Genomic DNA, 26,953 nt, shown 5'->3' on the forward strand with positions numbered 1-26,953 from the left:
GGGTATCTGTTAGACGAATCTCGTACTCCAACAGGTTAGTGACTCCAAGCTTTGGCGTCAGCACATCTGGGAAACGAGAACACAAGGTTCTGATGGCTTCAGCCTCGCAAGTAGTCAGATGCCCTAACGGATCAATTGTTGGCTTGCTGGGTATCTCAGGCTCGACTACCGCAGCACCACCACCAATTTCATCAGCAAAAGATATTAATACCCGCCTCGCAAATCGGAAAAAACACTGACCTCTGCCTAAATCCAAAATTAGGCCAGTGTGCTTGATAAAATCCGCTCCTAAAATGACAGGGAAACAAAGGTCCTTAGCCACCCAAAAACTCCAAACCCAAGAAAAATGTTCAATTTTGAACTTGAAACGGGCTTCATAGATGATGGGAAGGGGTGAATTTGACGCAGTCCAGCAGATAGGGGTTTTTCGCTCAACTTGCTTGATAAGCCCAGACGATTCAAGGTTTTCAAAAAGGGACAAGGAAATGAGGCAACGGGCTGACCCAGAATCCACTAGGGCCTTCTGCACCGTGGAACCTATGAAGATGTTGAGACGTGGGCAAGTTGAGCGCGCCGCTTTCACGCCCATGGTAGCAAGGCCCGCAATCCCCCGCAGCAGAGGCTCGGTCACAGGCACAACACTCCCAGAAGGGGAGGCAACAGAAACATTAACTGACTTTAACTTAGACTTTGACTTACTTGAAAAAACATTCAAATTATTGCCCTTTACATTATCACCAACAACCTCACAGGAAGGATTGGGCAATTTTTCCTCCTGTGAGCAAACTAGTTTTTTGGACCACGTCCAAAATTTCCACCTTGACGGCAATGCCGCCGAATGTGACCTGGTTGCCCACAACCAAAACAAACAACAGGTTGCCTCTGCCACTGCGGCGGTTCAGGACCCAACACTCCCACGGGTGCTACGACAGCATGATGACCAGCTAGGGGAAGATGCCCCGCCGCTTGGTCTCTCTGAAAATCAGCGTCCTGGACAGATCTCGAAAGGATGGAAAGTCTGTCCAGATCCGCAAAAGAAGAAGGCCGTGGTGCAAAAACCAGACGGGAGCGTTCCTCAGGCTTCAACCCCTGAAGCACAATGTCAATGAGCTCAAGCTCACTGATCCCCAAACGCAAGACCCTTTCCACCGTGCGAATGTCCCCCACGTACTGGCTGAGAGACTCGGCTGGCTGCTGAGGACGAAAAACTCTCTCAACTTTCAGCTTCTCCATGACCCGACGGGGCATGAAAAGCTCCAAAACTTCTTTATGGAAAACATCAAAGGTGACGCCTCTGCGCAAACAATCAAGCAATCTGTCCCCCAACGGTTTCAGACAGTATGGAGCAATGAGTTCCATCAAAGTTGCGTCTGACATGCCAGGGTATTCACGCATGCGCAAAACACTCTCCAGAAAAAAACAAAAACCATTCACATCTAACCCGTCCACCGGCCGGAAACCACTCAGGACAGAGGCAAGGGGATGGGGAAGTTTGCCAAAGGAGTTAGAGATGGAAGGGGAACTATGAACTTGAGAAGGAAAGGGAGATGGGGACTGGACATTCAGCGTAGCCGCAGCCAAGGTGGACGTGTGAGAGGGGGACGGTGTGACATTTGCATTTGACATTTGAACATTTGCAGGCAACTGGAGCAGTGTACTTGGCGTAGGCGGAGCCTGGGGGGTACCCACTGGAGCCACAACTTCAACAACAGACTTTGGCACTTCGTTTGAAGTTTCCGAAGAACGGTTGTCTTCAAAAATTTCAACTTTCTCCTTGACAGACTTTCCTGCCTTAATACTCTCCAAAATTCCTTCCAGCTCAAGAATTCTGGCTTCCACCCAGCTCTTGTCCTCATCTTGGATTTCAGGTTGCCCTGAAACCAAGAGCAGACGCTTACGCCAGTGCGTCAGCTGTGTGATAGCCGAACTCTTAGCTGAGCCCATAGGCAAACTACTCCAACTATCAATTTCCCCACTTAGCTCTTCCATCCTCTCTTTACATGCCTCCAGTTCCTCATCCAAACTGAGCGACTCAACCCAAGCTTGAGGCATGCTAGCAATTTGTCTGAACTGTGTACGCAAAGTGCGTACATCAGTTCCAGGAGTCTCCCCCCGGGACCGCACCTCGTACACCAGCTCCGGCTTCCTCAAATATTCCGGCACAATTGACGCCATACCGAGTCTCAACCAGCACTTGACTCAAAATAACAGCCAACAAAATTTTTTCACAAAACAAACACAGAAATTTAATTCCTAAGGCTTCTGGACGTTGATGCCTACGCACCTGATGGGGCCCAAAAGAAGAACCTGCCCATTCATACCGCAAGTACCGCAAGAAAAAACAACAACAAATGACCCACGAACGTACACACACACAAACATACACCGATACATACACTAGACAACACCTAACACTTGTGTGATGGGGGGTACGCACAAACCTTTTTTTTTTTTTTTTTTTGACACATGACCATGCTTTTGACACTCTTGCTCCCGAAGGATGCAAGTCATTACCACCGATTCCACCCGGTGCCTCGGCCAAAGGGCGAGCTCCTAATAAAAATGTGTTTACGCCCCACCACAACAACAACAAGACCTTTTTCCAAAACTGCCAGGCCAGAACATTTCCAAGAAACCAATCCATCCACGGCTCTTCAAAACAAAACAAAAAACAGAACGCGGACAGTGATCGCATCTCTAAGTATCCGAGTCGTGAAACCAAGTTTCACGACAAGGCACCCAGGACGCAACCCACTAACCACGCTCTGCTACCAGATGAACCATGCCCTCGCGCCTGCACCCAGACTAACGAAAAGGAAGCGTGATCCATGCGCAGGCCCGAGGAGCGGCTCACAAAACTTTACATAACAAAATGAGAACCATGGATGGAGGCTCAAGAACAACACGCCATTTGAGAGAAACGAGCTGTAATTAACCATTTAAAAAAAATAACACAACAATAACATCAACAACAATAATTAACAATAATACATGAATTAAATACTCTCAATTAAACTTTAAAAATTTTGATACCCGTTTACCCTACTAACTTACAATTATTTCATTAATCATTTTCAAATAGGCTAAATTTCAAAAATAAATCTTACTAGCTTTTACCTTTCAAAAAACTTTAAATTAACAAATTACAACATGATATATATAATGACTCTTTTAATAAATTCATTTCATCTGGTAACTATAGAAACTTTAGGGGCCCCAAATTAGAATTCAATAGAATATTTAATAAAATTATAAAATTTAAAAAAGATCAACAAGTAGCCTAGGCTAAAGAATTTAAAATTTAAAAAGAAAAACAATTAATAAATCTCTGTGCACAAATTAACAAATAGGTAACGAAATCTCCAAGTCCAGGACGGTGGTTAGCAATAATTAATTAGGCCTAAAACTTGCGGAATTTGCGGTACTAGTTCATGTTTCTGGGCGAGCAGCACCGGAGGGGAAGCAGGCATGACAGAAGAGGGGGGCCAAGATCCAGGGGTGGCCAAGAGTTGTAATTCCCACTCCGCCAAGGCTGATGCAGACTACCGGTACTCCATGTTCCTCCTCACGGGCCCCATCAAGCGCGCTGGGCGCTCTTAATTTACTGCATAGTAGAGAATATCTTCACACAAGTAAGGAAAAGGCAAAAATACAACGCAAACATACTACAAAATTAAGATGAAAGACGATGCAAAATTTATGCCGATGCAGCGCTAACGAAAGTCTCGGAGCCTCTGAATCGTCGGCGGTGGGAGTAATAAGAACAAAACCCACAGCCTTGTTCGGGGTCGTGGAGTGAGAAACACTGAACTAGCCTACTATAAAAAAAACACTTGAACCATTGATCATGAGTCGTGACATTCGCCCGGTGGAAATAGTCACGGCTCAATACAAATGTAGGTATTTTAAGCCAAGTATGAATGGAGATGAGTGTAGGATGAGTAGCGCGATCTTGTAAATGTGCAATTTATTTGACTTCATTAGTAAACTAAATTGCTATTAGACTATCAGATAATTTAAAATTAGATAATTATAAAGTTTATATAATTATAATACTTTATCAAAATACAGTGTATTATTATATATTTAAAACTTGTATTAGTACCACAGTTTTTGAGGTTTTTTTTCTTTACTCGTGTATTGTTATGTTCTAAACTTTCTTTAAAATACTTAGCCTACAATAAAAATATGGTTGATAGAAAGCTTTGCTGCCACTACAGTATTACTATGATACCTAGGTTTCTTCATTCTGTTTGTGAAAAAAATCATTGGAAATGGTATCCGAAATTGAGAAAAATAGGCTTGTAACTGTATTTGTGCTGCTCTACGGCATACTCGATAAATAAGGAACCGTTTGACTTAGTCTGCAGATTTGCTGTGTTAGGGCTATTTTAATATTATTTTTAGTGACCAACTTATAGTTGTTAACATAGCATACTATTATCAATTCCTCATGGATTAAATAATCATTCCTTCATTACAATGAAATATTTATAGTTTCGCCGTTATTTTTACCTTTTAGCGATTTTACCATATAGGGAATAAGTTATCACCGGAGGTCTCATGGTAAGACCTGGGACCGATTTACTTTTTCGTTTTGATGTCTCAAGAGGCCAAAAACACCCCCCGTTCAAATTCATGTATAAATATAAATTTACAAATTATCATGAAACATTTTTGAAAGTACTATATTGGTCAAACAGGTCGAACATTCGAAATCAGGTACAAACATTATATACAAGCAATAAGATCAAATAACATGACAACAAAAAAATCCTCAAACGCCGAACATATACATCAGACAGACCAATACATACTCAGAAATGAATAAAAAATATGAACATTCAAGATGTTGAAAATAAATGCGAAAAAATAATGCAAAAGAAGACTTTTATATTTTTACACATCATATTAATGACAAAAACTATTTACTAAACTTGACACATATTCAAAATCAATACGTCATATTCAATGAAATTATTAATCTTTAAGAAAAACATCTCCTTCCCTTAACATATTAATTATCACCTGTTTTTTAAACAAGAAACATCTAATAATGTTTGTAAATCAAATAAATTATTAAGTCAATAAGAACGGGGTTTTATGGGAGGATTTATGGGGTAAAAATTGTTTTTTTTTCTGTTTTTGACCCTGTTTTTGAAAAATAAAATTTCGTAATTTCTTTATAGACCATTTTGAAGAGACAAATAATTTAGTATATTGAAGTGTTTTTGTACGGTTATTGGTTAGAGAGAAATCACAAAAATATTAAAATTCCTATGTTATTCTTACGGAGAATAAGTTAACTGATGTAGTTTGCTTGTTAAAGGATACATCTAGATCAAACTTGGTAAATCTATGAATTATTTACTAAGCTATTAATCTTTTACAAAAAAATCACACTTTATTACCCCTGTAACAACATACCTAGGTAATCGTTAAACCTAATGTTAATGAAATAGGTTTAATTGAAAATCAAATCAGGCAAATGGCAATTTGCTTAGTCTGCAGGTTTGCTGCAACGGGGGTATTTTACATCCAGGGCTGTTAACTGATGCCACAATGATATCTAGTTATCTTTGCATCGTGCAAGAGTACTGAACATAAACCGCGTTTATTTCCTTCCACTGCAGTTGGCACATAGTAAACGAGGTACCTGCTTCAACAACAGTCTCTCCTTGTTCTAAGTTTATTTATCTGTGGGCATCATCTGTAATTTCATAACTAGGACTTACTTACAGTTACTCTGTCCGTACATGTAATTAGTTTCTTGTTATTGAAATTCATAACTCATCACATGAAATCCATAAAAAGCTGTTGAATATTACATTTGTATACATTTTACAAGTTATATAAAATGTTGATTTCATTTCTAGTACAGTTTCCTAAATTGTGTTTCGTGATATTTCATCGTGTGGTAGATTATTGAAAACTTTGTACAGAAAAGTTACATTGTAAAATAATTGCCCTTACCGAACGTTTATTTTGTTCACTCTGGTTCCGTCAGTAAAAAAATGTATATATAAATGTATTTTTTTACTAATTTAAGATTTAATTTTTAGATGGATTTAAAATAAAACTGTTTATACAAAACCTAGCAATTTATACGTTGACGCATGATTCAAACTTAAAAGAAGGTAGGTTATAAAGAGATTACATAGATTGCCTCGTTGCAATACTTGTGTTTGAAACTATTTTAACGAACTCAACAAGCCAGTTTTTCCATTAATCTACTTTATAGAACAAGCTTAGTTCATTTTAAGCTTATTACACACCCCTTGTATATTTTTGTTCCAATGGTATAATTTAATTTGATATGATTTTATAGTGTACATCTTATTTAATAGTTTTTTTATTTGTTGGTATATTGTTTTGTATACAACCTTGGGGGCTAATGTATTAATTAACCCAAATAAAATGAAATATAAACTAAATTATTTATTTTAAAATCAGCGTTGGTTGACAAACTGAATTTAGTCTTTTTGTTAATGTGCGTAAAAGTAAGAGATTTATAATGAAGCCTAAATGAGAATTTGGTAGTTGAAACTTTCTTGATTAATGTATTAAAGTTACAAAGATTGATGAGAGAATTGGATAATTAGTGAGTCTTTAAGCTAAAAGTTCCTGAATGTTAAAATACAACTCCAGGGTATTATATATAATATTGCTACAATTTTTCCTCATAATTCTCCAACAATTTCAAATTATACTTCAATGAATTACTAAATGTATCATGTTTTCAATTTGTATCTCGTTACTTCTATTGTTTTGCATTTACACTATTTTTACTCCAATTAGTGGGTATCTTCAACGTACTGCAATTACCAAAACGTAACGTTTTTCGTAATAATTGCACTTTATCTATGGAAAATTTATATTTTGCAAATTACGTTATTGATTTGTTTGAACTGAACTTGTTTAGTAAAAATATAGTTCACTAGATCACATCACATAATTACGTAATTTTAAAATGAACTTTATCATTATTTACATCATTATCATTATTTATCATTATTGAAAATAGTTTTTTAATAAATAATAAACAATAATTCGGTGGATTGATTGTAGGACAGTCATTTTTTTATGAAATAATCTCAGTTAATTATTCATACCTGAAATAAGTGAGACCTAGTAGTTAGTTTTAAACACAAAGTTATAATACTATGCAATATTTTATTGAAAGGAAACACAAATATTTATGTCATATACAAAATTACAACGAGTCGCCTAACTAATTCTTAGGTCTAGGTGTTAAAATTAAAAAATATATTTACTAAGAATAACAAAATTTAGAAGTAACAAATAAAAATACATAAATTTAAGGCTCCTAAATCGGATATTCGTATCGAACCAAACTTTCCCAATCTATGCTTAGCACCTGGAACTTTGGCAAGTAATACATACAACCAGTGTCTTATAGATAACTTAAATATGCAAATACAATTTTATTTAACGAATACCTTCGCTGTATTTTCTATTTACCATATATTTTAACATAAGTTGTCATTGATCAGGCCATGATAACGTGTATAAAACTCTGTTCGTAAAAATGTTGTCTTAAACGCATAAAGGATGTTAAAAAAAAACATTGTAAGTAAGAATAAGAATAATATTTATTTTTCCAAATAGTTACAAATAGATACAACAAAACAAAACGACAGTTTTTATAAATTCATGAAGTAATTTCATAAAATATTTCAAAGTCTTCATTGTATCATTCTTCTTATAAGTAAAAAATATATACTTCTAAAACTAAGACAATTTATTATTAAGATTTAGTGCATTGAAAACATAATAAGCTATTTTTTCTAATCCATTTTTTTTTGTTGTTTGTTTGTTTTTATAGGGTGGATGAGAATAAGTCTAAAAGGTACAGCTGATAATTAAGGTAATGTATTTGTTGCCCTTGCTCCTCATGCAACGATTCAGATCCAGGTCCATAACAAGATCCGCTGTTAACATTTTACCTTACCCGTAATATCACTCATTATTTTTTACATAAAACTGGATGGTTTTTTAAAATATATTTTTGTACATGTTTTTTTAATGACTAATGTCAACTTTCTAAATTAAATCCTTATTTTATCAAAAATACTTATGGAACCCGAAACGAACAAGAATTCTTTATAACAAACTAAATAGAATCCAATAAAGTTGACTTCTGATCCTTGTGTGTTTCAATTGCTAGAAATATATGTCCCAGAACCTCTTCCAGAAATCAAAAACCTGGAAATTGATACCCATAAATAGTTAGTCCAAGCTGTCACTGATGCTTGGATTCAGGACTCACCGACAACCACACTTCATGAAAATCAGCAACCGTCATCTGCATTACAAACGCTCACTACAATGAACATCAGTGGATGCTCTTATCTCAGGGATTACACAGCAGTCGTGGAGATTTGCTTAAAATATAATTCTCTTTTTGTATTAAATTTACTCGTAATTTATCGTTTTTAGTTATCGATCTAACTTTTACGAGGTCAATAATTGCTCACCAAGACCTTCCCTGAATAATAATCGCTAAATTAAGGATTAAAGATATAAATAAAACTATAATAAAGAGCTATAAACTATTGTCTCCTTTTCTTTTATGAATTAAGCAAATTATTTATTTGCGTTAAGCCACTAGTCAGAAAATAATATTAAAGCTTGGTAATTTACATTATTACCTTTAATACGTAACATCTTTGTTATCTGTTAGTTCACAAAGAAAATAATGTTTATTTTCTTTCCATTATTAGAATATTATAATTACTCAAAATATGTTTTATTTATATTTTTTAAGTTTGATGAAAATTGATTAATGTAAATATTTCAAATCTACTCATATACAATTACTATGTACATACTGAAAACCTATTATATTAAACGCACGCTAGCAATATAACAACTGTATTTCACATTGTAAAACATTAGACCATATATCTCAAATTAACATAACTATATGCATGTATTAAAACGTATTCAAGCAGGTACAGCAAAGATGCAGCTAAGACAATAAATGTTATTCGTGAAGTTAAATGAACGGCCACAATCTTTCTGAACCCGGGGTCGTTAAAGAGAAGATATGAAATCTGCATGAAAAATATAAAACATCTTACAAAGACACCCATTACCCTGTACCTGGAGGCTAGAGGAGGATCCTTGCATTAAACATGGCCTCACTGAATCTACAAAGGGAGGGTTGATAAGGGTGGGTCACTTTGTTTAAAGTATTTACAAGCATTGTTCAAGTCTTTTGACACTAACATGACAGTATCATTAAAATCATTATTTGAAAACTGTAAGGTTGGTCACGCATTCGCTAACATTTACCTAATAATCATTTAAAATTTAAAATCCGGATTTTAGGCCTAAAGTGACAAAAAATACCTAAAACCATAATACTCTAATGTTTGGTAGACAGTTTTTTTTTTAGGATTAAAACTATTAACTCTTAGAGGATAACAATACTGGAGCTTAGTCCTTACAGTCGGATTAAGCTTCCCAAAGTGAATAGCACAATAGTTTTCAGTTAAAAACCAAAACACAAAAACATTCACACATCCGCTAACAACAAAGTGTATATTCTTATATTCTATTTGGGAACCTCTGTTCCCAATTATGGCATATTTTTATGAAGCAACAGCAGGCAAACACTAACTTTAAATAGTTCCACGATAACATTATCATAGGTCTTAAGCCTAATTATTGTAAAAATGCCTAATAAATTATATATATTTATATTTTATTCATATTAAAATCATTACATAACAAACTTATGTTTCTAAAATACAAACAGAGGATGTGTGATACGGTAGTAGAACCAATTTCATTGTATGGAGCAAAAATTTTGAATGAAGTGAGATGATGTCATGAAAATATTGTAAACAGGGTAGGCATAGCACGTTATAAAAGATTACTGTGAGTTAGTTCTAGTACAGCCAATAGTGGAGCTATTTTGGTAGCTGGCATTTTGTTGAAGTAGTTTGAAACTTAAGAAAGAACGATAATATAGTTTGTAAAAATAAGACCTAATAAGATAAAAATTACAAAGAGCTTGTTTGAAAGTTAATGAAAATAATATGTGCAACAATTCGTGGTCAGACTGTGTGGGGAAATAGAGAAAGGATAGCATAGCCTACATGGACATTGATTTTAGGTACAATGGAATGGGAGTTTTGGGAGTGAACAGTATGTTTAAGGTAAACAATACAACATTGCGTGAGTTTGTAAAACATTTGAAAATATTTTTTAAATATTAAAGAATAAATGGAAAATAAGGTGCGCAGGCAACACACAGTTGCATGCCACCCCTCCCCTCATCACTAAAATTCCCCTTTAATGTCTGGTTTAAAATTTCAATTTTCCTTTTTTTCTTAGAATGCATTTTTTTACTTTTGATGTGGCTCAGCTATCAGTGCAGATATTTATTGTTCATTTACTGGTATTTTATGTTCATATTTATTAATGATATATTTATCGGTTATTTATTGAATGATTTATTTCATGTTACTATTTATATAATGTATTTATTTACCTAGTTATTAGTAAACGAATTAAATTACCTTTTTTCATGGAATTGTATTTTGAAAATGTATTAATTTTATGTGCCCTTTGAGGAAAAAATAAAGAAATAATGATGATGATGATTTCTAAAATACTTTATGTTGTAAATAACTTTGAAAAAGTATATAATGCAAGTATATAATAAAGATAATGCAGTACAATCATGTTGGCAAACCACTAGGTCCTAAAAAATGTTTGTGATCAAACCTTTGAGGATAGCTTTATTTTACCTATAAGATATAATAGAGCTAAGAACTAATGATCGAAAATAAAGTGTTTGAATCTGTATTTTGTGTATATAAGTATTTTAAAGGAACTATTTAATATTAAAACTATTGCCAGGCTATTATATTAATTTAAGTATCAATCTTTAAATACCACAACTGAATTACGGAATTACTGCAAGAAATTATACAAAAGATTATCTTTCACTCTATCACGTAAAAAAAAGTGAATATATTATATCGTAGTTATATGAAACCTGCAGTAATAAATCGGACTTTGTTTAGATACTTTGAACTTTAAGAAGATTTATTATGTATAAATGTGTTAGCCTTATGTTAAAATAGAATTATACATTTATTTATATCACAGAAATTGAAACTATTATAACATTCGCCTAAGAAAAGAATACCTGAGTATTGTTTTATAAAATGTCAATTTCTAAGTTAGAAAGTTTAGCAGACTACTTTATTTTAGATACTTCTACAACAATGTAGTTGACTAAAAGCTATGTCCCAAATTTAAATCTGGAATAAGAAGGTGTATGTTTTTCTTACATGTTTTTCTTTGTGAAATCACTTGATAATACGGAAATTTTGTTTTCTAGATGCTCGGCATGAACTGCTAAGCATGAACTAATAAATTCATAGCTAAAATGCCAAAAAGTAATAATTGTAACTATCGTGTTCATAACGGTTTTAACCTGGCCATATCTTTCTTTAAGTTCCACCAAAAAGCTAGATTAAAGTATTCCAAAATGTTTTCAAAAAGAAACTCAATGATTATATTGGGAGTTAGTACTACGGCGTGGGATATGTCCTGTAGCAGTTTCTACCAAAACAATGTAAAAAATAATTTCTTACAATTGCACTTTTTACTCAACTTGGAAATCTTTATCAACCTCACGCCACATTTAAATGATCGGGAAAAGAGACAAGTAAGAAGAAAATAATAGTTATTACTAAGATTTATGCTTGAATGCTCATAATGTAAGTAAGTAAGATACTATTACATATTTTAGCTTTATTGCTCCAGTCTAGACTATAACAAATATAAACTAAAATAACAATATTGATATTTTTGTTTTTCTTTTCACTTACAATAAAGAATCTTTGATTTCAAAGATACGGTACAAATAATTAATACGAATACCTTTATGCTTGTATTATTTAATCTTTGTATCCTTACAACGAATAGCTATAAAAACAATGTTCAAGGGAAATACATTTCGTATAATTTGGAATGAAGTGTTATACTAATGTATATTATGAAACCTATTAGACTGAGTGTGGAAGCGGGATGTTTCTTGTGGATACAAGTTTACAACAAACATCATCATATATCATTCTGTCTTGGCTTTGCAACTTTCATATCTCATCACAGTTCTTGTCTCCTCTAATATGTCATATGGTTTAAAATGTGTTATTTATGATAAGTTTATAATACAGTTTTTAAAGACGCTGGTTGAGAAAAAACATTAAGACGAAACTCTTGCTACAAGTACTAATAGATATGTAAAAAAAATATTATTAAAGATAGGTATTGTTATGATGATGTGTTTTTAGTAAAATTTCTGAATGGATGAGTTATATACTTGCCTCCCGATAAGTAGCGTAGAATTCTAAATATTGCAAACAAGTATAAACATTTTTTTTATAAAGCGTCGCTGTTTGAGTAATCCATTCAATACCAAGTGTTTATATCACTCTCTTTTTTATATTAATAATACCTCTTCAAAAATAAACAACGAAATTCCAAATGACAATATTGGAGTTCCTTTGTTAGAATTTTTATTTAATATTTACATTCAAATATATTCGAAGTTGGTTATTATCAATCTGTGAAAAAATTAGAAGTATAACTAAACGTAAATTTGCACATTAAAATAAATTCATGTAGTTTTAAAATGTATTGCTTGTAAATGATTTCGCGTAAAAGGTTAAGATACAACAAAGTATAATTGTAAATAAAACATAAATTTCATTTAATCAGATAATATTCTCACCAATGATACTCATGATACTCACAATTTTGGTTTTTGGGTTAACCATAAAATTCCCTATGTCAATGACGTTTTTTAACTGTTAATTTGTCAAGCTGTATAAAGCTTACGTCACAAACAAACACGATTTGCCGTATCAGAGAGACGATTGTAAAATGTCTACTCACATCAGCTATAAAACAGTTTACGGCCAGTTAGTCACTCATTCTGTCTGATACACTGACAATCTGTTAGCTGACGGGTTTGTGCTGTGGAGTTGTTTACTTTCTGTGATAGTCTTTTAAACTCTCGTACATGTCCTGTGTAGTATTGCCCAGTGACAGATAGTCATATTTCTTTAACAAAAATATGTGAAAACTTATTTTTTCTCTAAGTTTCAATACGAAAAAAAAATATACGGACAAGATTTTCCCTTGGTCAGTGATCTTGATATACAGGGTGTATATAAAGTCCCGCTCGGGCTTAATATGTTCTAAACGACAACAGATAAACCAATAAGATTTGGTACATCAACACCACACCTAAAAATCTACTTTTTCAAGGAACTATGAATTTTCTGTCATATCAAGGGGACGTCCCGCAAGGAGTCAGAAGGAAGTCTTAAATAGGAGCATAGGTTGATATGTACATCAAATTAAAGCTCTTTACTAGCAGAATAGAACTCTGCTAGCTAAGCCCTTTAAACTGATGTGCATATTGACCTATGCTGCTATTTAAGATTTCCTTCTGACTACTTGTGGGACGACCCCATGATATGACAGAAAATTCATAGTTCCTTGAAAAAGTAGATTTTTAGGTGTGGTGTTGATATACGAAATCGTATTCATTTATTTTTTTGTCGTATATATTATTTATATTCTCTATCACGAACAAATATATCAAGCCAATAAGCTCCCAAGCAACAACCATGATAAACTTAGCTTTCCATAATTTATTCAAACTAAATTATGTTGAACCAAAAACCCTTTCTGCTAAGCCCTATAAGAAAACTGTGGATGGGAATATTAGTTTATGGTTTACCACCTATTATTTAGGTTACAACAACATTACCATATGATAAAGCGAACAAAATGTTGGTTCGCTTCATTAATCTTAATTTACCAAAATTATAAATAATTTCCCAAAATAATCAAGTAAGCTCCAACGTATGTCTGATTGTCACTTATCTTATATTTAGTATTCATAAATTTGAATTTTTTTTAATTGAATATCTAATCCTAAATGAACATGATTCAATCTATTAAGATAGATTTCTTACATGATTACAGGGTTACCAATTAAAACCGAATGTTTTTTAAATAACTAGTAAAGTCACGACTGTAAGGTGGAAGAGGGGTTAGTAATTTTGTATAAGGTCATAAAAAGTGGAAGCTAAAATATTCATGTTTCCCTTTGATGCATTATGTACAAAATGGCGAGTAAATCATTTAGGCACAATGACATTTTTGAGGTCATTTAAAAATTAGGGCCTTATAATATATTCATAATACAACCATCACTATAAGCTACCTAAAAACTCCAGATACAATATAACATTTGAAGCTTCAATTTTATTTTATTGTTATAATTTTGTAATAATTTTATTTTTTATGATTACACATACGCATTAGCAAAAGCTTATACTTCTAAGATATTTCTGGGTGATAAAGCCATCCCCGTAACAGATTATTATTACACAAAATAAGAAAGCCCAGTCTTCCAAGTTTTAACTTTTAAGATAAAAGTTTAAAGATATAATAGTTGTTTGGGGCCATTGGGAAGGAAGATAAGTGTATTGAATTCTTTATACAGTACTACATAACTGAAACTTGACCATGTTGCCCAGCTTTTGTCCCGATTTTAAACATATTGAGTACTTTACTGCCAGTGTTTAGTCTTGACATGTTTAAAAAAATACTTTTGACAATTCCAAGATAATATTATTAATTTTTATTCATGTGCGAGTTTTCCCCTTTGTTTGTAATTTGTTTGTGTTTAATATTTTACTTGTGCATTAATTTTCAGTAATGTAAGGGAAGCTTTTATTCTACAACATATTTACTAGAAAACATCATTCTTTATGATTGAATATTTCATAGCACGATGGCCAATACTTTTTGATCCATTAGTTGTAATTCGGTGCTTAGATTTCAAATTGATGTATTATAAGACCAAAGGTCTACGACTTAATGCATAACAAACCATTAAACGCTTCAAGGTAAATGAGTAAGACTTTGCAAATAAAATTATCGTTTAAAAATACTATTTATATTTCAAGAAAAAAAATATTTATCATGTACAAGTGTAATGATCAAAATCTCCAAATCTAAGCTTAAAAACACTTTAACGACGCCACTCAGAATAATTATTACAGCTTGATGGTTATTGCATATTAGCACTCATATTGAAAAGCAAATATTGATATTAACATTTCACGGATATCCAACGTACTCAACGGAAGTGCCTACAACGTATTCCATGGTTTTAAAAACACATGTATTGTAATTTTAGTTAAACAATTATGCATAAATAAGAGGCAAATGATAAACATCAAGAGGTGAAGATCAATTCATAAATACTAATAATTCACGATCTTTACGTTAAATTAAAATATATAAACTATACCAACAAAGCACAAATATTTATTTGAACTTATTATATTAATCTAAGATTTGAACACAATGTTAACTTGGTGGCTGCAATATAATTATTCAATTAAAAATATACTATCAAAACTTATATCACCAGTATACAAAAAGTACAGTATTGAAATGTAGAAGGTGTATCGTAGTGTAAAAGATCTTAAAATAAAATTGAACGTGTTTTCATGTGAGTGTCATTATATGATCGAATAATTTCAAGGTGTATTATTAAATCATAATTTTAATAATTTGTTCGTTATAATTTCAATTTATGGTGATATCAGCTGTTGATCAATATAGCTAAACTGACTGGGAACAATATCACTGTTTACTGACTTCAATTTTGAGCGATCAATTGATGGACAGTCCGTGATCATGGTTGTCAGCTGTCAAGTGTCTTGCAGCCTGTAACTGTGCCAACTTAAATTGCAACCTAAATGTTTTCATTAGTCAATACACTAGAAGTTACTTGTGTTTATGCACTACTGAAAAATTCCAAATTTATCTTCTTATTCTTCTTAATTATTATAATCTTCTTTATTTCTTCTTATTTAAAATACATCGATAAATAACAGAGGACTTGTAATCAGAAATATATATTTTTTTTTATTTTATAGTTATTTTTAGTAAATCTGACTTAGCTAATGCATTTGTAATGTCAAACTAGCTAAATAAATGAGTTATTGAGAGTTAAACGATGTTCACAAAAAAGGTTATCTAATAAGTATAGTTGGAATTTATCAAGTCAAGTTCAAATATATACCATGCAAATGCTAATATGGCGCAAAGGTAACATAGGCTTAATCTTATCTTAACTTCCGTTCTTGAGGGAAACAGAATGAGAAGCAGGATTTGGAGATAAAATGACAGCATTGTTCGTGTTAACTGAAGTTGTTTCCTATGCTATATTAAAATTTGAAAATTATAATCGTATCTTGGATAAATATAGTTTTCTACAGAACAGAATTGTAAAATAACACTTCATTAGTCATGAAACAATCTACATTTAGCTGAATGATGTTCATGCATGTTTTATTCTACAGGGTGTCCCGTAACTCTCTGGACACTTGTATATAGCGTTATTCCTTAGGTCAAGACAAACACATTTCACCATAGGAACATGGGTCTGTGGTGTCTAGTTTACCGACTGTCGGTATTTATGTGTTTTTTACAAAAAGGCTAATAACTCCTAAACGGTTTGAGATACAGCTTTGATATTTTGCAAAAATGTTAATCTTATTAAGACCTATTATCGTTAGAAATTATACTAAAAAATCATTAACCGTTTCAAAATGGCGGCCATTTAAAATATTTGATGCCAAATTTCACGAAAACCGTTAACTTAACAAAAAAATTGCAAGAGACAAAAAAGTTTGTAAATCTTATGTAGTTTTCAATGATACCTTATTTGTTAAGATTGGATAAATAATAACAGAGAAACGTGTTGTTTTCTAAATGTATGACCACTTTTCTCCATTTAAACAATGCTAATACTCCTTTTACGTTGTTTAGCATTGTTTAAATGGAGAAAAGTGGTCATGCGTTCAGAAAAGAAGACATTTCTCTGTTATTATTTATCCAATCTTAACAAATAAGGTATCATTGAAAACTACATAAAATTTACAAACTTTTTTGTCTCTTGCAAACTTTTTTGTAAAGTTAACGGTTTTCGTGAAATTTGGCATCAAATATTTTAAATGGCCGCCATTTTGAAACGGTTAATGATTTTTTAGTATAATTTCTAACGATAATAGGTCTTAATAAGATTAACATTTTTGCAAAATATCAAAGCTGTATCTCAAACCGTTTAGGAGTTATTAGTTTTTTTGTAAAAAACACATAAATACCGACAGTCGGTAAACTAGACACCACAGACCCATGTTCCTATGGTGAAATGTGTTTGTCTTGACCTAAGGAATAACGCTATATACAAGTGTCCAGAGAGTTACGGGACACCCTGTATAATACCTAAAGGCCACTAATTTTTATTACTTGTACTGTGTTTTCTGACTTTTTGTGTCAATTGTTTGACGCCATCAAGAGATCATTTTTGGCCCTGATGGGTTATTATGATTATGTCTTGACAGCAAAAATTCTGATCATTAAATAATCAAGTATTTTATTCATCATTAATGAGTGAATATTTCTTAATAATTCATTTAGCTCAATAAACTGAATAAAAATAATTACTTTTGTAGAAAAAACTAAAAACATTTTAACATAGGATGATTCTTACATTACATGTTTAGGAGGATTACAAGACTAACACTAGTAACGCTATTCGTATTAAGTCTTTTAGTTTTTTTTTTTTGTTTTTTTTTTCAAACAGGGTTAGTAAAATAAAGGTCAGCAACCTCATCCAAGTATTGGTGATTTAAAACGTATTACCATGAAACCTGGAAACTTCTCTTAGACATTAAATGTTTTATGTGACATAAAATCGTACAACTGTGTACATAAACCTTTAGAAATTTTCGATTGCATTTGACCAAGTATAGGCTACATGGTTACAGATTGACAATGAAATTCAACAAAATACAGGAATTGTGATGTATCTGTTTGTTGTTTAATATTTTTGTAAAGCATTATTCACCAGTTGGCAGTACCTAACCTAGGATTTTATTTATTTTGAGTATATTATCTTTATTTCGGTATTAATTGATTTTATGTAGTTACATCGATCAGTAGTAGTCCAATGGTAGTATATTTATACTACCGTTAAAGCATACTTTATCGAATTACTACTTACAACAATTATTTATTTGTCTTTACGCATTTAACAACGATAGTTACAATACTCTAATTGAAATTCACAGAAAATAAGTATTACAAGAAAATAAATAAGGAATTATTTGTGACACACTTTAAGTGAATAAATAAATACAATTATAAATATAAATTTACAAAAATATTGCTAGTAAATGTATTTACGTTAAGATAAAGAAATAATAACTGCATGCATTAGAGAGTAAGCAATAAATAAGAACCCTTGCAACTAACCACTCAAATCATTTGCATTTATATGAAATGCAAACAAACTGGCAAAGTTAAGCTGTTATCAGATAACGTTTTGTTTTCTAGAACAGAATTTCGTGAGAGATTTATATCTAAATATTTATTTTACATTACTTTTTTTATTTATTTAGTTTAATATATGTACACTTGAGTAGTTTCACACAGCTTATGAGCCACGTGCTTAAAAGGAAGAATAGATAAGTGCATTTATATTGAACGATAAATGCTATTTATTATGAGAACTGTCCTTTATAGAGTCCTACACTATAGGTGTGTGTATAGCGTATAATAATATCAAAAGTAAAACTCATGTTTGGACTCAAGACAAAAATCATTGAGTTTAATCAGTGGGAATTCCACTTTTATTTTATTTTGAGAGACAGTTCATTTTAAGGGATCATCGTTAAAAATGTATTCTTATTTATTTGATTAGATATATTTATTAAATAGATTTTTCACATTTATTAATACCATTCATATATTACATATTTTCTTCTATTAAACATTTGTCATTAATCAATTTGTTCTTTTTTACCAAAGCGATTGTTATAGAAGTATTGTAAATGTACTATACTACTTATTTATAATCAAGTTTTCCTTCCCTCTACAACTTACCTCATAAACCTTTGAAACTTTGTACTTTACAACCGGGCCTTTCAACCTAAGTTACCGGACAGTTTGGAAACTGTTGGCTACAGCTTTACATCTTATACTGCAGTTTGAATGTTCTTTTGGCCTTACGTATGGCCTTATATAGTACCTCGTAACTCTATAGGGTCGTAAACAAATTAAGAAATAGTATACGATGGATGAAACCCTCAATAGTAAATAAAATAATTTATGTCTGTACAACAAGGAGTTCGTTAAAAGGTTGTTATTTTTTTCTAGGTGACAGAATATTTTCATGGCATAATAATCGAATAACGGTAATGGCAAAAATTCGAATTTTAATAAAGTGGCCCTTGATTACAAGTGTCATTGTCAAATACCCATGATTTTATATTGCCCTTAAATGCATGTTATTGCAAACCTCTATAAGGAGTCAACCTTGATAACAAGTTATATTTCATCATCCCCATGAGGCACTTCTTATCAAGGTTCTACTGTATATTCGACAGTGGCATTTTCGTTAGTAATTTTTAGCTTAAAGACTCTTGAGCATAAGCGGCGAAAACCCATTAGTGTTGTGGATGTATTGAACCCATCCCCCCTCATCCAAGTCCTAGACCTTAACCACTTGGCTAACAACGCATCCACTACTTACTAATTATGCTGTTTTTATGTGGCTTAATTTTGTTCTAAGACATATAATCTTACAATACAGAAAAATTGTTTTTGTTTTAACTTTGATTATTCTCTTAAAAATTTATAATCACGATTCTACTATGTTAAAACGTACATCAACGCATACACCAAACTGTTATACAAGACAATTGTTTTAAAATGTATTTTTTCAACGCTTCCTTACACAATCTCAAAAGTAGCACCCTGGCCATTATAAATCTTTGGTTTTACCAAAATTTAAATCCTAACTGAAACCGTTACAAAATATTGCATAATATTGGGGGGTAAACAGTGGGGTACTCTACGAACGAATGACCAACCTGCATAAAACGAACTTCTGATTGGGAATAATCAGCGAAATTGAGTAAATAAGTTAATGTATTATATTATATGGTGTTGGTAGGAATGAAAGTGCTTAAACTACAAATGCTCCCAAATAATCTAATGAATCAAATAATCTAGATGCTACAAATAATCTTATCTTCGCTCCCACTCGGGAGAAAAACATCGGGAGATGTAAGATTTTCAGATAAAAATATGCAAATTGTGGCATTGTTCGTGTTCATTGTGATTCCCCGTGTGTTCAATTAAGTTTGAGATCATTGTCTGCGGTCTAAAATATTACATGTGTATATTACAACAGTCATTTAGTAAAACGTCAAACAAAATGTGTCCAAGTAATCCATATTTTTAGCAAATTATTGACAGAAGTTGTTGACTTGATAAAAATTAGAAATATCGGTTTATTTTTACTTCTTTATTAATTATTTGAATACAGAAGACAGTAAAAGTTAAGGGACAGCATCGAAATACATAATACTATAATTTTGTAATGACGCGTAACGAATAGCATACAATTCAAGAAGAATATAAGAGTATATTTAAAATACTAGTTTTGTAGTTCGCATTGCTTTGTGATCTGGTGTTTTATTCTCTTATGTAAATTACTTGTTCTTTTTGTAACCAGAACACCGATCAATCAAAACAGTTACCAAAAAACCTAATAACATCCTTCATTAGATCGGCACAATATTATTTAACTAAGACCATTTGGGAACAAATGTCAAGAAAAAAAGGTGAAGCATTTTTTTATCGTAACGGTTTAGTGTGTATCAGTTGAATTATGGTGGTGGCACTTACTTCACTGTCAGAACGCTAAACCTCAGTAAATCAGATGTTTACCCTTCCCCTTCCATTTTCGAGTTATCGAGGGACGTCCATCGATGTATGGGAACGTCTAGTCTGAAGCTAGATACCAGCTCGCCAGTGCGGAGACTGTGATGTAGAGTTGAACACCCATCTCAGAACCAAATAAACTCTCGCACCGTATCCTGTTCGTAGATTTATTTTTTAAAATTCAACTGTTCTTTATATGTTTTATAACTTTCTGATTATAATTTTTTATTTAATTTTTATAAGAATTTAAAGTAGTTTAAATTTAATTTTCTGATGTGAAAACTATACATGGATTTTTCTAGGCTAAAACACTAGTCTACAACTTATTTTTGGAGCAGAGCTTTGTTGTACCATAATTATAGGGATTTTTCGGGGTGCCAATTCCATGTTTAAAGTAATAAATATATATTTTTTCATATTGTCTGTAGGATCAGTAAAATTTAATAAAAAAAACATCACGTACTTAAAAAAAATATTTATTAATTATGTAAAACACTATGTAAAATAAACTGTATTATTTTATATAACTAGATCGTTTAGCTGCAATTATAATTTCAATCAACATTCCATGGCCTATTGATACAAATTACCCGAAAGAATAGTTTAAATTTTTACCAAATAACATTGAAAATGTTGGAAAACAATCTTGTGGCTCCTTGAGATAGAAATGGAGTGGCACTTGAATTATTAAAGCAGGAACGTGGGATTTCGTCCGCATGGCAAAATGTAAAGTGATCTTACACCTCACTTCTAGTTGATCTTAACTTAAACATAACAAGCTTTTACTGGAAAAATAACTAATAGTATTTAAACTGCTTGATGGCATTATTGATTATATAAAAAATATATCAACTTGGAATACTTTTTGGGGATAAACATTTCTATCTTAATTTCAACACCTATTTATACGTTAAAGTAACTACTACTGAAATTGTTTACCAATGTACCAAGTTTAGTAAAGTAAAATTTGAAAGATTTTGATTTGAATACTTTCGATATGAGTTCACTTAACAATTATAATAATCAATCATCATAATCAGTTAATCCATATGTTTTATCTTTTCCTTTCAATATCATAACTCAAGCTTTATAACTCCAAATTCATAACTTGTACTGTCAAGAGCATATTAGTATTACTAATCTTCCTGTTTATCTCGGAATGGAAACGTTCCATCTTTCTTTGTATTAAAGTGTGGTTGCAATAACAACCTATAACTCATCTGTACCATTTTACATAAGTAAGATGCTTTTAAGTATTGATTTGAAAATTACTTAAATGCGAGAAAACCTAAGTTAACATTATCTTTATTCATTAAATTTACATTTCTCTTTTTCATGAATGATTTCATTGGTCTATGTTTTTTACTGCTACATGCATTGAGTAATGCGTTTTATCATAACGCATATATTGATTTAATTGTTAATAATCAATAACTTTGCGACCGGAAAACTTAAAGTTGACAATAAATTTTTTGGGTGAAAGTCTATAGATTCCTACTGATACCTAATGATACCTATTGATGATGGGTTCTAAACAGAGTCTACCATTTTCCTACATCGTAGCTCAAACAATCTTAAGGTTGTCTCATAACCACCTAATTTGGATACTATTATAAAGCAATTGTTCATAATAAACTGTACGTAAGTAAATTAAAGCATCCTCCTTTTAAACAGCAGTTTTATAAGAAGATTTATAAAACCACATGCCACTAATCAAGCAATGCATTTGTTGATTTCTTTAACGAGACTCTTCTAACTACTTTTATTTTATATCAAATTAAAACCCTAAAGATGATTAAGTGTTACAAGTAAATATAACAATCTATTTGGAAAAGCAAAGGTCAGAGGAGAATAAAGATCTCCTCTCTGAAGATTTATTTTAACCAAGTATAAAGTGATGTGATATATCCAGTTCCAAATCTCAATATATGGCTACATTTCTCTGACACATGACACTAAACTTGACTTACACCCTGCCATATGTGAACTGCTTGCATAATATATTCTCTGTTCGATACTTCTACTACTGTATGTTTATACGTCTGTACACGCAACCTTGTGATAATTATACATAGTCGTTTTATTATTTGTCTAACAATAATGTCTAACTTAGTTGATTATCAATATTTTCCTTTTATTATTTTTTTAACAAATTCTGTTTATTTTTTTTTTGGTGGGGGGGTCTGGACTAATAGCTTACATAGCTCAATAGGCGATACTAACATAGCTTAATAGGCTTAAAGCACAAAAAAGCATTTTCTTAGAAAAAATCACACATAAGAGAACTAAATGTAAGATAAAGATTTTTGAAAAAGACAAGAAGATAAGAAGAAGTTGTAAAAACATACGTTTATACTGGTATAGTATGTATTTTTTTATAAGAATATATTTACTATAATAATAAATACTTTCTTACTTAAGAACACGAACAGTTATAAATACTTTTTTTTTTAAAAAACTTAAAATTCAATTACACACTCGAATGCAGGATCAATAACTGTGCAAAGTCCTTGCATTACAAAAATGCAAAAGGGTTTTACTTCAAGCAAACAAAGCTCAATGTGCTTTCCAAGTGTCATAAAACTTAGAGCTTTGCGTACAATCAAATAAAAAGATATCAGATAAATTATATTGATTTGTAGTCGTATTTGTTATGTTCCATCTCAATACTTACATTTTTTAATGGATGTAGTTGTTCTTTATATCTATATTTAGCAATAATTTTTTAATAGGTTTTCAACATCTTTAATAGGTTTTTGTTGTAAAACCTACACCCAAGAATGCCCTTTCAATCACATGGTTCTTGTTATAACGGATCATGTTCTATAAGATTCAGATGAATATGGAACATAGTATAGTAAAACTTAATTCATGTTATTATGATTTTTTTTGTCGAGACTTTAATACTTTTCAATGAAATGGCGACCATACAAAGTAGGTATTTATAGTAATTACTAATCAATAACATACAGGACCTAAAATAATTTATTTAAGCCACAAATAAAATCCAATTCTCGAACTCAAAATGAAATCTAGTACATACAAAGCCATGGCAGTTTGTTTACATTCTATATAAATGCAAATGGATCGTTTATTTTTGAGGCTCTTGGTTATTGAATTGCATCAGAAAGAGCGAGATGCGTTATTAAGATTTACATATTTTTATTAGGAATACTTGTTTAGGTTAATGTTACATTGTTAGCTTACCGAGAGTTATGTATTATCGCAACAATTGTTGGATTATGTTTTGCACTGAAAGTTACATTTTAAATTTGTTGTTAAATACATAATTAGGAATTTTTGTTAAATGTTGTACTGTAATTAATAATCCAAACTTCTGAGCATATATTAAACCTCAATACAGTGTCTCGAAAATTCCTGGAATGGCTTAATATTTTTTTAACCAACACAGGTACGGTGATACATATTTGTATCTAGAAGTTTATTATAAAAATATATCTTTTTAAGCAGTTATCAATTTTCCTCTCCTCCAGGGGAAGCCCACGAGGAATAAGAAGAAAATCATTGATGTAAGTAAGCATCATCAAATTAAAGGTCACTAGTAAAAGGTACTAGTAAAATGCAATACCACAAATTTGAACTCAAACGGACAACCATGTCAAAGATGACAGCTGTTCAAAGATGCATTGAATATTTATAAGCTACCTCCTCATGCATAGGGCGATATACGGATCAAATTAATGCTCTTAATTAGTAGAGTACGATGCCACAAATTTGAGCTACAAAATAACTTCTGAGTAAAAAATGGCAGCTGCTCAAAGATTTAAAATGGCAGATTCAAGATAACTTTGAACGGCTGCCAATTTTGATTTAGTTGTCCGCTTGAGTTCAAATTTGCGATATTGTATTTTAATAGTAAAGACCTTTAATTTTATGTGCATATCGACCTATGCTTCGTTGAAGATTTTCTGCTTACCCCTTGTAGGCCGCCCCCCTGGAGGAGAAGAAAACTGATGGTTGCTAATAAAGGTAGGTTTTTATGATAAATATAAATATACAAAACTTTACAACTGTATCTATGTTAGTTGAAAAAATATTAAGCCGTCCCGGGATTTTTTAACACACTTTATATAGGATTATTGGAATGTTAGTGCTGTTTATATTAGCCAATTAGTAATATTGTAGCAACCAAAACCAAATGCCAGTGTATCGCATTCATTCGGTTTACTTATTAAACTTCAATTGCAATTTATATATATATATACGTGCATTAATAATCAGCCTCAAATAAGAACTTGTGGCAGGGGATATGGTAGTAAATTTCGGATAATCATTGATTGATGAGAAAATATACAAACATAAAATAAAATGAATAGATAATTGCTAAATATGTCATTGCCTTAACTTGATACTATAATATGGTAAATCATATTTCTGACTGTTTTTAAATTTTAGGCTACTCTAGAAGTGGTATTTCTACAATTCTTATGTAGTAGATTGTACGAAAAAAAAACTTGGTAATGGTTTTTGAATCAATCGAGCAAAAAATGAATCGTAAGTAATGCTGGGATAGCATTTTCGGTCATTATAATTAGAAACATCATCTATAAATATGTGTAAATTAAATCCGAATACGTTTATTTAGTGCTTTTAGTAAACTTAAACTGAAAACGAATCACATTTTGAGTACTATTTCATACCATTTATTTTTCATTGTTGAAAAAAGTTATTGTAAGTAAACCTCAAGTTATTAAAAAGTGTAACAAGCGGCGATTGCTTGATTTGAGTATAACTTTTTTTTAGAGGTTCGCGGTATCTTTTGACCTTGCATTTGCCCGTCCACATAGACTAAGCGCCCGTGCGTGGATCGAACAGCAAAGCAAGGAGTGAGCCGGTACAGTACAAAGGTGAACTGTACTGATAAAATGTTATCGGCAGTGACCAGGATCCGAACCCACGACACATCGCTGCCTTGGGCCCGAAGTCCGCGACGCTACCGACTGAGCCACCGACTCACTACAACTACTACTGCACTACCAACTACTAACTACTAACTACTAACTACTACCTACTGACTGTACCTACTGTAGTACTAACTGTACTACTAACTACTGTTGCAGGTTTGAAAGTCTACAGATCAAATATTTTTCATACAAAATCTTATGCAGCATATTTCTGTAAATACATTATATTCCATTTATAAATAATAATATTATGTTAGTGTTCGTCTAAAAGTTAGCTTGGAAAATTTTAATCTAAATATTTCTTACATTTATTGCACAGTAAATCTTCGCTAAATTATATTCTTTAGCTTATTTAAATAACTTTCATAAACAGTTATTAAAGTATTACTATTTTGCAAACAATCAAGTTATTAATAAAAAAAGGTTTTAAAATTTGTTTATTATTTCATTTTTATTCAGCCTTCTTAAAACTTTTCTCTGACAATCAAATTCAACGCAAAAAAAACATATTCTGACAGTTTACATTATCTTATGTATAACGAAACAAAACTTGAACTTTTTTTGGGATAGTGAATTTATAAGTCGTTATGTCTATTATTTTGTTTAGTGAGTAGACATCTTGACAGTAATGGTGATTAATACTGATTACTAATGATGAGAACAGAAGAAGAAGAGCTAAAGCCCAATGAATTTACTGACTGGAAAATGAATGGATGTGCTATTATTCTCATGCGTAATGTTATCTTGTACTTAGTTTTTTTTTTCATGCATATAAAAGCTAAGGGTTTTATATGCTTCTTTGTATCAGTTTCGTTCGTAAGGTAATATTGAATGCAATCTTAATTTAACTGCTATCTGGTAATATTTCACAGCTATATGACACCTCAATACATATCTTATAGAAACAGTTAAATGAACTATCCAAAAACCCGATAGCTCTTATATAATAATATAAATGTATACCATTCTTCAATAACTTATCAAAGCGAAGACTAAGCATATGTACCATTTTTAATTATAAAAAAATCGTCTCTATTTGATTTTATAAACCTATAAGAAGTAGCTCAGCAATTAAAAGTAAAGCTTTATTCTATACGCATGAACAGGATATGGAAAGAAATACCTATTGATAAGATTAAGGCTGCGCTGTAGGTGAA

The sequence above is a fragment of the Macrosteles quadrilineatus genome, unplaced genomic scaffold (assembly GCF_028750875.1).
Source record: "Macrosteles quadrilineatus isolate MER2022 unplaced genomic scaffold, UCM_ALF_1.0 Scaffold_6__1_contigs__length_79288215, whole genome shotgun sequence".
Classification (NCBI taxonomy): domain Eukaryota; kingdom Metazoa; phylum Arthropoda; class Insecta; order Hemiptera; family Cicadellidae; genus Macrosteles; species Macrosteles quadrilineatus.